Raw genomic sequence first — 12,032 nt, forward strand, 5'->3', positions numbered from 1 at the left:
GAGTGTGTAGCTAATGATTGGTCCAAGCTGAGACCTATGCCACAAGAAGGAGTCCACCCCTGACACTGCCTGGAGCACCAGGGTCCAGAGGCCAGATGGTCCAGAGACATAGGACAGAATCAAACACTACTGGAGAAAATAAATTCAATGTAATGATGCCCAGAAATACTCCTCTATACTCATAGATTGGTACCTAACCAATAGTCATCAGAGAAGCTTCATCCAGCAACTGATAAAAACAGATGCAAAGACCAACAGCCAAACATTAAGTTGAGTTCAGGGAATTCTGCTGAAGAGATTCAGGAAGGGTTGTAGGAGCTAGAAGCATCAAGGGAATCACAAAGAAACCCACACAATGACTGATAGAGACTCATAGGTGCTCTTGGAGACTGAAAAGGACTGACCTAGACCTTTTGCCTGTATGTGACAGTTGTTTAGCCTGTTCTTTTTGTGAGATTCCTAACAGTGCAAGCAAGGACTGTCTCTGACTCTTTTTCTAACATTTGAGGCTCTATTTCCCATACTGAGTTGCGTTGTCCAGAATTAATATAAGGCAAGGTGTGGGCACTTCTATCTATTATAATCCACATTTCTGCAATTTGTCATGAGATCTTATCTGGTATATATAACTTCCTCTATTATTGTTTTGTTGCTTTATTATACAATGAATATGATGACCAATTAACTTGTGATTTAATTCATATGTTGTAGAAAGATACACATATTAGAAAACTAAAGAATAGAATTTGAATTTGTAACTAATTTTGTTGTTGTAACAAAAACAATGGAAACTTAAGGATAAAAAGATTGTTTTGCTCACAGATTGCCAGAACAGGCCACCATGGTGGGAAAGTCATAATAATAGGAGGGAAAGGCTGTGATTTTGTATGCAAAATCACAAAACAGACAGACTTGAATGCTGAGGATCAGGACTTATTTTTAATCTTTTTATAATGTTTAGGACCTCAATTCAGGGGATGTTTCTATCTACATTTAAGGTGGATCATCCCACAACATTAAACCCAATTTAGGGGCTCTTTCATAGGCATACTGAAATAATCTTTCCCATCACCATTCTAATTCCAATCAAGTTGCCAATCAAAATGAACCATTTTTGCATCCTGGTTATGGAACAATAGCTTATATTTTACTTATTTGTATCCAGAAATATTCTTCCCACTATATCAAATTTTTATATTTTTTAAAGAAGAGCTTGAAATAAATTTCTGAGACACTTTCCATTGGCAAGTCTTATGGTCTTATTAAACTTTCCAAATTTAGATACTGAGTTTAAATAAATGACATTAATTTGGTTCATTACACAGTAGACTATTCCCTTGAAATTTTAGTCTTTTACTAAAATGACTGTTGGCTTCTGATATAGCTGAGTGTTCTCTTTCTACTTGCTGGATTTTATTTCTTTTTAATCCACATATTTAGATTTAATATGCTTGTTGACATAATTGAGAGATATTTCATTTCATATATCTCTGTTGTGCCCATCCATTCCTGTTTTTCTATCATTTTATTAGGCTTAATTTAATGGTATTTAAATCTCTATAGCATTTGGCAGCCTCTCTATTCCTGTAAATTACAGAAAACAGAGAAGAGAAAGCATCAATATATCTGTAGCTAGTAAAATTATTTCTTTCCTTTTAACTGATTTGGATTTAATTCTCCATTTTATAGTTTTTCTTTTTTTCTTTTCAATCTAGCGAGAGTAACTTTACCTTAATGCAGTGACTAGAAAGTCAATGATGTTAAAGAAAGATTTTAAATCACACTCAAATATCACAGTCACTTTCCTTTTTATCATTTTAAGATTATATTACTTTATAGATACCTAATAGACTTTACAGGCTGAGGAAGACAAAGCTGTATATAAAGGCAGGGTGTTTTATACTAATTCAGTGTACTGTGACAACATCTTATGAATTTAGAATGGGTAGGTATTTAATTTGGAACCTAAAATTATATGTATTTTAAACACATATGTAATTATTTAATTAATTCATTTTTATTGATTTCATTGAGCTCTACATTTTTCTTTGCTCCCCTCCCTGCCTCTCCCCTCCCTTTAACCTTTCCCATGGTCCCCATGCTCCCAATTTACTCAGGACATCTTATCTTTTTCTATTTCCCATGTAGATTAGATCCATGTATACCTTTCTTAGGGTCCTCATTGTTTCCTGGGTTCTCTGGGATTTTGATTTCTATGCTGGTTTTCTTTGGTTTAAAAATCACTTATGAGTGAGTACATATGATAATTGTCTATCTGGGTCTGCATTACCTCACTCAATATGATGTTTCCTAGCTCCATCCATTTGCCTGCAAAATTCAAGATGTTATGTTTTTTCTGTCCTATAGTGCTCCATCATGTAAATGTACCACATTTTCCTTATCCATTCTTCAGTCAAGGAGCAGTTAGGTTCTTTCCAGGTTCTGGCTATGATAAACAATGCTTCTATGAACATGATTGAGCACATATCCTTGTGGCACAATTGAACATCCTTTGGATATATACCCCAAAGTGGTATTGCTAGGTCTTGAGGATAGTTGCTTCTTAATTTTTTGAGACATCACCATACTGATATCCAAAGGGGCTGTAGCAGCTTGCATTCGAATCAGCAATGCAGAAGTGTTCCCGTTACCCTACCACCTCTCCAACATAAGTTGTCATCAGTGTTTTTAACTTGACCATTATTACAGTTGTAAGATGGAATCTCAGAGTTGTTTTGATTTACATTTCTCTGGTGACTAAGGATGTTGAGCATTTTCTTAAGTGTCAGTCAGCCATGTTAGATTCCTCTGTTGAGAATTCTCTGTTTAGGTCTGTACTCTAATTTTTATTGGATTATTTGTATTTCTGATGACTAATTTCTTGAGTTATTTGTATATTTGGAGATCAGACCTCTGTCTGATTTGGGGTTGGTGAAGATTTTTTTCTCATTCTATTGTCATTTTGACTTCTTGGTCATGTCCTTTGGTTTACAGAAGCTTTTCAGTTTCAGTAGGTCCCATTTATTAATTGTTTCTCTCAGTGTCTGTGCTACTGGTATATTTAGGAAGTGATCTTCTTGCCAATGCATTCAAATGTATTTCCCACTTTCTCTTCTATGAGGTTAAAGTGTGGTTGGCTTTATGTTGAGGCCTTTGACCCATTTGGACTTGAGTTTTGTGCATGGTGATAGATATGGATCTATTTTCATTCTTCTACATGTTGATATCCAGTTATGCCATCACCATTTGTTAAATATGCTTTCTTTTTGCATTATCTAATTTTTGCTTCTTTGTCAAAAACAAGGTGTTCAAATGTGTGTGAATTAATATCCAGGTCTTCAGTTTGGTTCCATTGGCCCTCCTGTCTGTTTTGATGCCAATACCAGACTGTTTTCAGTACTGTAGCTCTGCAGTAAAGTTTTAAGTCCAGGACTGCAATGCCTCTAGAAGTATGTACAGTAAATGCTACAGTATATGCTAGAGAAAAAAATCAATTCTTTTGTTCTCCAAATACATTGCAATAAACTTTGTGAAAAATGCAGGTTATTTCAGCTTTATAATTCTTGTATGTGTGTGTGTGTGTGTGTGTGTGTGTGTTTATGCATAGTGTAGGAAATATCTTTTTAAAAGTAATTTTATTTAAAATATTTTCAACAATGTGTCCTATATCTTAAGTTTTTATTTAAACAAGTATCACAAATAAACTGTATTTCCTAATCTTCTGCATTCATGCTTTAAGTTCTGGACCCCATTTTTTTTCCAGGCAGTTTGCAATAACTGCTGAAGCAAGGTCTAACTTGCTAAAGTCTAGAAGGATCAGGGGAATGTGAGGAGAATGCTATGTCAAGGTGAGATGGATGAAGAAATCAGAAGTATACGGGCAAATAATTACCTCACTGAGCTTGTACTACAAAGTAATGCTACCTAAAGCCACTTAATTAATTATTTGCCTTATGCCACATAGAAATAATAGCAAAAACTGTTTGTTTGTCAAATTTTAAAATGGATGTATGAGAAGTTATTTTCTTACCAGAAATAACAATCATTCCACACAAGACTTGCCCTTTGGCTTTGTTTATAATACAGAACTAATAAAATTTGTATTTAAAAACTTTAAAAATTATAACCAAGAAGCCTTACTTCAGATCTTTACCCCTCTTTTAATTTTCTACATCCAATCCCACAGTCTTATCTACACCTCTGAAGCAAAACACCTGTGACAGCCTTCTCTGCCCGCTCCCTTATCTCCTGTGGCTCCTACAGATATTTCCCTTCCAACCTTCCTTTGACACTTCTTGACTTGTCCTAGTCCCCAAACCTCTTGCTAACTCAATGGCCACTCCTGCCCTTACATTTCTTTCTGCTCATCCTGATCTAATACCCCTACCTTCTCTGCAGCACAGTACCTGCCATGTTTTCCCTTTCCTCTCTGACCCCATCATGAATTGATCACAAGATTTCCTCCTCTTCCTCCAACTCATCCCATTACACAAGCCTGCAATACCAGCAGGTATGCCCTGGGAGGCACCAACTTAGCTGCTCAGAGAAAAACATCTGGAAAAAAATCTCATACTAGACAACACATAACCCTCACATTTTCCTAAAATCTAGGGAGAAAGCAGAAACCAAGAAACAAAACACCCACCCAACAGACACAAAATGAGATATCTGCACTTAGACCTATAATCATCCCAGTTACAGATGTCAAGATGCTAGTGTAGAAACATAATCAAAAGAGCTAGGGAAATATGTCTTCATTGAAACCCAGAAACCCCATCACACAGTAGGCCCTGAATATCTCAACATATTTGAAGACCTAGGGAAAAAACATTAAACAATCCATATGAAGATGACAGAGATTCTTAGATAGAAAATTAATAAATCACTCAAGAAACATTAAAGAGCAAACAAACTGACAGTAGAAGGATATGAACAAAACTGCTCAAGATCTGAAAATGAAATAGAATCAATAAAGAAAACACAAACTGTGAGGATTCTGGAAATGGAAAATTTAGGAATTTGAACAGAAATTACAGAGGCAAGTTTCAAAAACAGAATACTAGAGATGGAGGAGAGAATCTCAGGCTCTGAAGACATGATAGAAGAAGTGAATGCATTGATCAAAGAAATGTTAAATCTAAATAATTTCTGATATAAAACATCCAGGAAAATTGAGAAAATATGAAAAGACCTAACCTAAGTGTAATAGGAATAAAAGAAGGAGAAGAATTCCAACTCAATGTCCCAGAAAATATTTTCAAAGGAATAATAGGGAAATATTTTCTTTCTATTTTTGTAGAAAATTAATAAGATGAAAAATCCTTATCCAAATTAACTAAAAGGCAAAGAGAGAATATCCAGAGTAGCAAAATCAGAAATGAAGAGGGGTGGTGGTGGTATAATAACAGACACCAAGAAATTCAGAGAATTGTAAAGACATACTTTAAAAACCTGTATTCCACCAAATTCTAAAATATAAAAGAAATGGTTACTACTTACCAAAATTAAATCAAGATAAAATAAACAACTAGGTAGACTTAAAATCCCATGTAAAATAGAAGCAGTCATTAATAGTCTCCTAACAGCAAAACCAACCAAACAAAAAAACAAAAAAACAGGACCAGATGGTTTTATCACAGAGTTCTATCACACTTAATGTCACTACTCTTTAAATTATTCCAGAAAATAGAAATAGAAATGATATTGTCCAATTCATTTTTAAGGCCATAATTATCCTGATAACAAAACCGCATAAATACCCAACAAAGAAAGAGAATTTCAGACCAATTTCCTTATGTACACAGACCCAAAAGTACTAAATAAAATACTTGCAAACCAAATCCAAGAATACATAAAAAGGTCATACACCATGCTCATGTATGCTTCACCCTAGAGATGCAGGGATGGTTGAAAAATCAATAAATGTAATTCAGCTTATAAACAAACTGAAAGAAAAAGAACACTTTATCATTTCAGTAGATAAAGAAAAGGCCTTTGAAAAAATCAAATATCCTTCATAATAAAAGTCCAGAAAAGTTTAGTGATACAAGAATAATAAAGACAATTTACACTGAGCCTATAACCAACATCAAATTTAATAGAGAGAAAAATCAATGAAATTTCACTAAAATAAAGAATAAGAACAGGCCGTCTGCTGTTTCTATACCTATATAGTTTAGAACATGGAATTTTAGCTAGAGCAATAAGACAACTGAAAGAAATCAAGTAGATACAAACTGAAAAGGAAAAAGTCAAAGTATCTTTATTAGTAGATGATATAATAGTAGATATGAATTACAGAAAGAATTCCACACAGAAGAATCACAGCTGATAAGCACTTTCAGCAAAGTAATTGGATACGAGATAAACTTACAAATATAATTAAAAAAATAACCATCATATATACAATGTCAAATGAACTGAGAAAGAAATCAAGGAAACAACACCTTTCACAACAGCCTCAAATATCTTGGGGAAACTCTAACCAAGCAAGAGAAAAATATGTACAGTAAAAAAATGTTAAGTGTTTCAGGAAAGGAATTGAAGAAGATATCAGAATGTGAAAAGATCTCCCATACTCACAGATTGGTAGGCTTAACATGGTAGAAGTGGTCAAAAGCAATCTACAGATTCAAAGCAATTCCCATCAAATTCCGACATTTTTTCACAGATTTTTAAAGGACAATTCTCAACTTCATATGGAAAAACAAAATCTCAATACAGTTCAAACAACCATGAACAATTAAAGAACTGCAGGAGGCCTCACTATTCTCAATTTCTAGTTATAATGCAGAGCTATAGTAATAAAAATGATATAGTATTGATACAAATACAGATTGATAAATGGAATCAAACTGAAGACTCAGACATAAATTTATTTACCTATGGACACCTGATAACGATAATGACACTGGATTTTGATTCTACTGCATGTACTGGCTTTTTGGGAGCCTAGTCTGTTTGGATGCACACCTTCCTAGACCTGGAGGAGGGGGACCTTCGACTTCCCACAAGGCAGGGCACCCTGACTTCTCTTAGGACTGGAGAGTGAGGGGGGGGGAAGAATGGGGGGAGTGGGAGGGAAATGGGAGGATGGGAGGAGGTGGAAATTAAAAAAAAATCCCTCAAGATTTTCTCTAAAACAACTCTTTTCAGGTCTAGTAGTATTTAGTACCATGTTCTGGATCCATTGATATTACTTACTCACTTGGCCAAAAATATACTGGTGCTTTCTCTCTTGAAGTGTTTAACAATTGAAGATTAATTGCAAAGTAAAATACAAATTACTTTATTCCAAATCCCATGTATTAATTAAAAATATGGTTCACATTTTAGAATGACTGGTTAAACAAGTTGCACGGACATTTTTTTTCCATATTAGTGCCTTGAACAAATTCTAATCATTTAGGTTAAAGTCCAGAAATATTACAGGCAATTAATTTATTATGTCAAGATGTTTGTGGTTATGGGACAAAACAAATTCCCACTAATCATTGTTTTCAATCCCTCGGTTGGTTGTAGGTTCTGCCTTTCTTTCATTTAGCATCCCTCAGATTGCAGGTCAGTTTGTAGGAAAGTTGATATTATTCATGAATTTTCAGAGATGGGGTAGTTAGTTGACTAAAAAGGAAATGTCTTGTGCCACCAAATTCTTCTCATATACTTTGAAACCTCATAATATTTCAAATAATATTTACTTATTCAACAAACAAAGCTTAATAAATGAATTATTTCTAGTATTATTACAATTAATATGAGTAAATCTTTTAAAGTAAGTTTCTATATATGATATGAGTTTTTATCACAATAGCTTTCTTGTCAGGATATAGTAAAAAAGATATTATAAATGTTGTGGCATATTAGTTAAAGATGTGTTACATTATTTTATGCTGTGGAATATTTGTTTAATGATGGAAAGATGTGCTGCATTTCTCATGTTGCTTTTGTTTAACTTTGTAGAGCTGTGTTATTTTGAATGCCTAAAACACCTGACTGGTCTAATAAAGATCCAAATGACCAATATAGAATAAAGAAAGATAGAAGCCCAGAGGTAAAGGCAGATGGGATAATTTAAGAAAAGCTGGCTAGAAACAAGTCAAGTTAAGGTCGGGCCTTCATAAGTAAGAATAAGTCTCTGTGTATTTATCTGGGAACTGGGTGACAGGCCTCCAAAAAGTAAAAAATACATCTACAAATAAAAATTTTAGGTGTTGGTAAATTATACATCAAAAACGTTAGAGAAATTTTCATCATTATTGAGAAGTGTGGGCATGTGTTCTGCTTCTTAATGAATATAGTTATATGTTTTACATTTTTAAATCATTGTATTCTCACTTTCCTGCTTTTTTTTTTTTTTGGTTTCTGTGTGTCCTTATCTTGGATTCTGGTTTTCTTCCTATTAATTTTATAAATACTTCATATGATATTACTATTATTTGCTGGTCTTACCACTCCTTTATTTTCTTCTATATTATTCTGCCTATCTCAAACAAATAAAAATGGAAATGGTTCAGAAATTGGAACTGTAAAACTCAGTAGACTACTTTATTTATTTTATCTAAATTATTTATTTCTGCAGATGTATGAGTGAAGGAAATAGCTGTATTTTTCAAGAGAATTTACTCTGTGCAGAACCATTTTCATATACCAGAAGTGCAGAAAACTTGTCCAAACCTGATTTACCCTATGAAATTAAGAATTAAAAACACCTCTAAAAAGCATTTTCTCTGAACATTTGTAACATTGTGCAATTACATTTCTCTGAGTGCAGGCCTAGGGAATACTGGAGACTTTTTAAATTAAAAAAAACATTATTTAGCTGAGTTTGTCTGGCTTAAGAAAAACTGTGTAGGAGTAATGCATTTCCCACTGGGCATGAGTCAGTTAGTGCACTTTTTTTACCCCATGGAGGTCTGAGAAATGACAAAATAACTTGGGATATCATCCACAATTTTGATAACAGTTAATGCTTTAGCGGAACAGTTGCTTGTTTTCTGGAGGCAGAAAATACTTCTTCAATACTAAATTATATTTGTTACTTATTGTTTAATTTAATATTAATAGCTGTATTTTCAGTTCCTTAGAAACAAATATCAGAAAGTCAGGTTGTTTTTAATGAAAATAAGAATATACTGTTTATGGTCATAGAATTTTGTTGTTTGTAGGTGGTGATGCACATATAATAGAGATGGGTTAAGTTAAGATGTAAGAGTTAGCCCGAAATATGCTTAATCTGTTGTCCAAACAGTATTTCACAATTTAGTTTCTGTGTGATTATTTCGGGTCTGAGCAGCCAGGCAGTCGGGGAATGAACAAGCAGCCTCCTACAACATGTATATCTTGCATATATAGCTATAAATTAGTAATTTTGAAGTAAAACAATTTTAAAAAGTCTCAATTTTTTTAGTTTAAATGCATGCATTAATCACCAATTACACCTACAAACAGCAAAATTGAATGAAGTAAGAAAAATTAGCACATACAGCTCAGTCCACAAAGATAGAAACAGAGATTATTTGTCTCATAGTCATTACCAGTATCTAGGCATGAGCTAGTGACGTAGTTTCAGATTTTCAAAATTTCTTTAGTGGGTAGATGTGTTGGGTATCCTTATACCCAAATGATGCAGACACATACCACAAGGACATTTGGTCAACTATGCTCATAGCAGCATTATTTGTAATAGCCAGAACCTGGAAACAACCTAGATGCCCCTCAACTGAAAAATGGATATAAAAAATGTGGTACATTTACACAATGGAGTACCACTCAGTGGTAAAAAAAAATGACATCTTCAAATTTGCTGGCAAATGGATGAAACTGGGAAATATAAAAAAAAAAAACATCTTGAATGAGATAACCCAGAACGAGAAAGACAAACATAGTATGTACTCACTTATAAATGATTATAAACATAAAGCAAAGGATAACCAACCTACAGTTCTTTTTATTTTTAATGTGACTAGTCCTTGAATTTTTTACAATTGTTTAATGGGTGCTTAAATATTTCTAGGTATTTTTGATTTTAGTCTTTCATTTTTTTCTTTTGAATTTCCATAGAATTTAAGAGATACCACCTGAAGTTTCTTGTTTTGCATTCTTTTAATAAATTTGTATTTTATCAGTGAATCTTATTTCTTTCAAGGTTGTAAAACCTATATTTAAGCTAAAATAAATGCAGATATCTATTCTATGGTATAACTTATTAGGATGAAATAACTCATTTTTTTAAAAACATGCCTATATATGTATATATTATACATATATAGAAATTATGTAAGACACTTAAGATGATGAAATCAGTATTGTATTAAAAGACAGAGGTTAGCACTCCCCTTGACAAAAATGGAAGAGGCCCTTGGGCTAAAAACACACATAAGGTTAAGGCATTGTCAACTACTTCGTGACATTCAACCACTGTTTTTAGTTGACCAGGTAGTGGTGTCACACACCTTTAATCTCAGCACTCAGGAGGCAGAGGCAGATAGTTCTCTGTCAGTTCCAGGCCAGGCTGGTCTACAAAGTGAGTTTCAATACAGCCAGGACTATTAGGACTGTTATGCAGAGAAACCCTGTCTTGAAAAACAAAAACAACCAAAACAAACAAATAAAAAAATGGCAAGATCAAATATTGATAGATAGGCAAGCAATTTCCCATCAGAAGACTCCATTTTTTTTAAAGATATAAGAACTTAATTCATAATAAAATAACTTCCAGAGGCTCCTAGTAAAAGGAACCTGAGCCAGTTTTACAATAAGGAAACTGTTGGTTTATTGAATCCTTATTAAGAAAGAAATCACGTTACCAGGCAAGAAACTTAGGCAGGCAGGAGGTGGGGTGGCATTCAGCCACATGATGTATATCCATGGAAGGAAGATTGCAAGTGGTATCTGTCTTGTTCCAATTACGACTTATCATAAAAGGGGCTTGAGGCAATAGTGGAAATGCAGAATCATGCATAAAAGGGGCTTGTTTAACTTTTGAAAAACATGGTTTTATTTGTCATTACTTTGATTTGGAAGTCAGTTAATTTTACAAACCAAGAAAGAGAAAAAGATTACTCATAAGTTCAGTCTGTCTCCTAAGTGCTGGGTCCAAAAGTAATTAAAAGTCTAAACTGTGAAGTAGGGAAGGAATTGCCAATAGGACAGATGTTATCCTTGAATGCCCTCCTCTCTGATTTTGAATAGCATATTCATGCTTATAAAGTAATGAAAAATATAACAATAATATGCATAGTCTTCACAAATTAAGTATACACACAAACTAATATGCATGGAATACAAACAAGTATTCAAAGCCTTTGTATGCATAGTTAACATATGTGGTATAATAACTACTAGAAAAAAGAATAATGCTGTTTGTATGTAGATACCATGATAAAATTCATTGCTGTGTACATTACCTTAAACTTTTAATAAAATTAACAACATAAATAGTACAAACTCACTGTAGTGTGTTCTATTTTCATGGGCATTGTAGTTTACAAAAATTTATTTCTTAAATAAAAATTGCATAGTATAAATTATGTGGTCTTTGTGTTCAGGAATATCTAAATTTGGATTCAAAAATCTCCTTAGCTATGAAAGTGAAGAAGTGTATTTAGACATTTAATCAATAGGAAAAATAAGTAAGCCTGAGAAATTTTTCAATAACTAACAGCCAATGTGATACCTTAAGTTTTCATTTTATAGATACATTTTTAAACTTACAACCCTTAAAAATTTATCCAGAGACCAATTAAATAAGTATTAAAAGGTTTATTATGATACCAAGTGCTTACTCCAACAATAAACGTTGTACATATAAGTGACAATAAAAGTTTATTCGTGGTCTTAGATGACAAGAGCATGGAAATATATAGACAGGAAATGTAGCATATGCCTGTTCCACCAGGATATTGTGAGGTGGCACCTTAGACACCCTCCTAATTTCATTACTGAACATGAAATTGGAAGACATATGGTATTTTCTACTTTAGTTGTACTTTTCCATCCTAGATTCTATCGATGGCTATCTTCTATTAATCTTC

At 33.3% G+C, this 12,032-nt stretch overlaps 1 non-coding gene across 1 annotated transcript; it reads left to right on the forward strand.

Annotated features, from left to right (window-relative positions):
- Window positions 1-10,301: 10,301 nt before the first annotated feature.
- LOC142849131 (U6atac minor spliceosomal RNA) lies at window positions 10,302-10,425 on the forward strand. Its single transcript, XR_012910532.1, has one exon. It is a non-coding gene; the product is annotated as a U6atac minor spliceosomal RNA (small nuclear RNA).
- The last annotated feature ends 1,607 nt before the right edge of the window (window positions 10,426-12,032 follow it).

The sequence above is a fragment of the Microtus pennsylvanicus genome, chromosome 4 (assembly GCF_037038515.1).
Source record: "Microtus pennsylvanicus isolate mMicPen1 chromosome 4, mMicPen1.hap1, whole genome shotgun sequence".
Classification (NCBI taxonomy): domain Eukaryota; kingdom Metazoa; phylum Chordata; class Mammalia; order Rodentia; family Cricetidae; genus Microtus; species Microtus pennsylvanicus.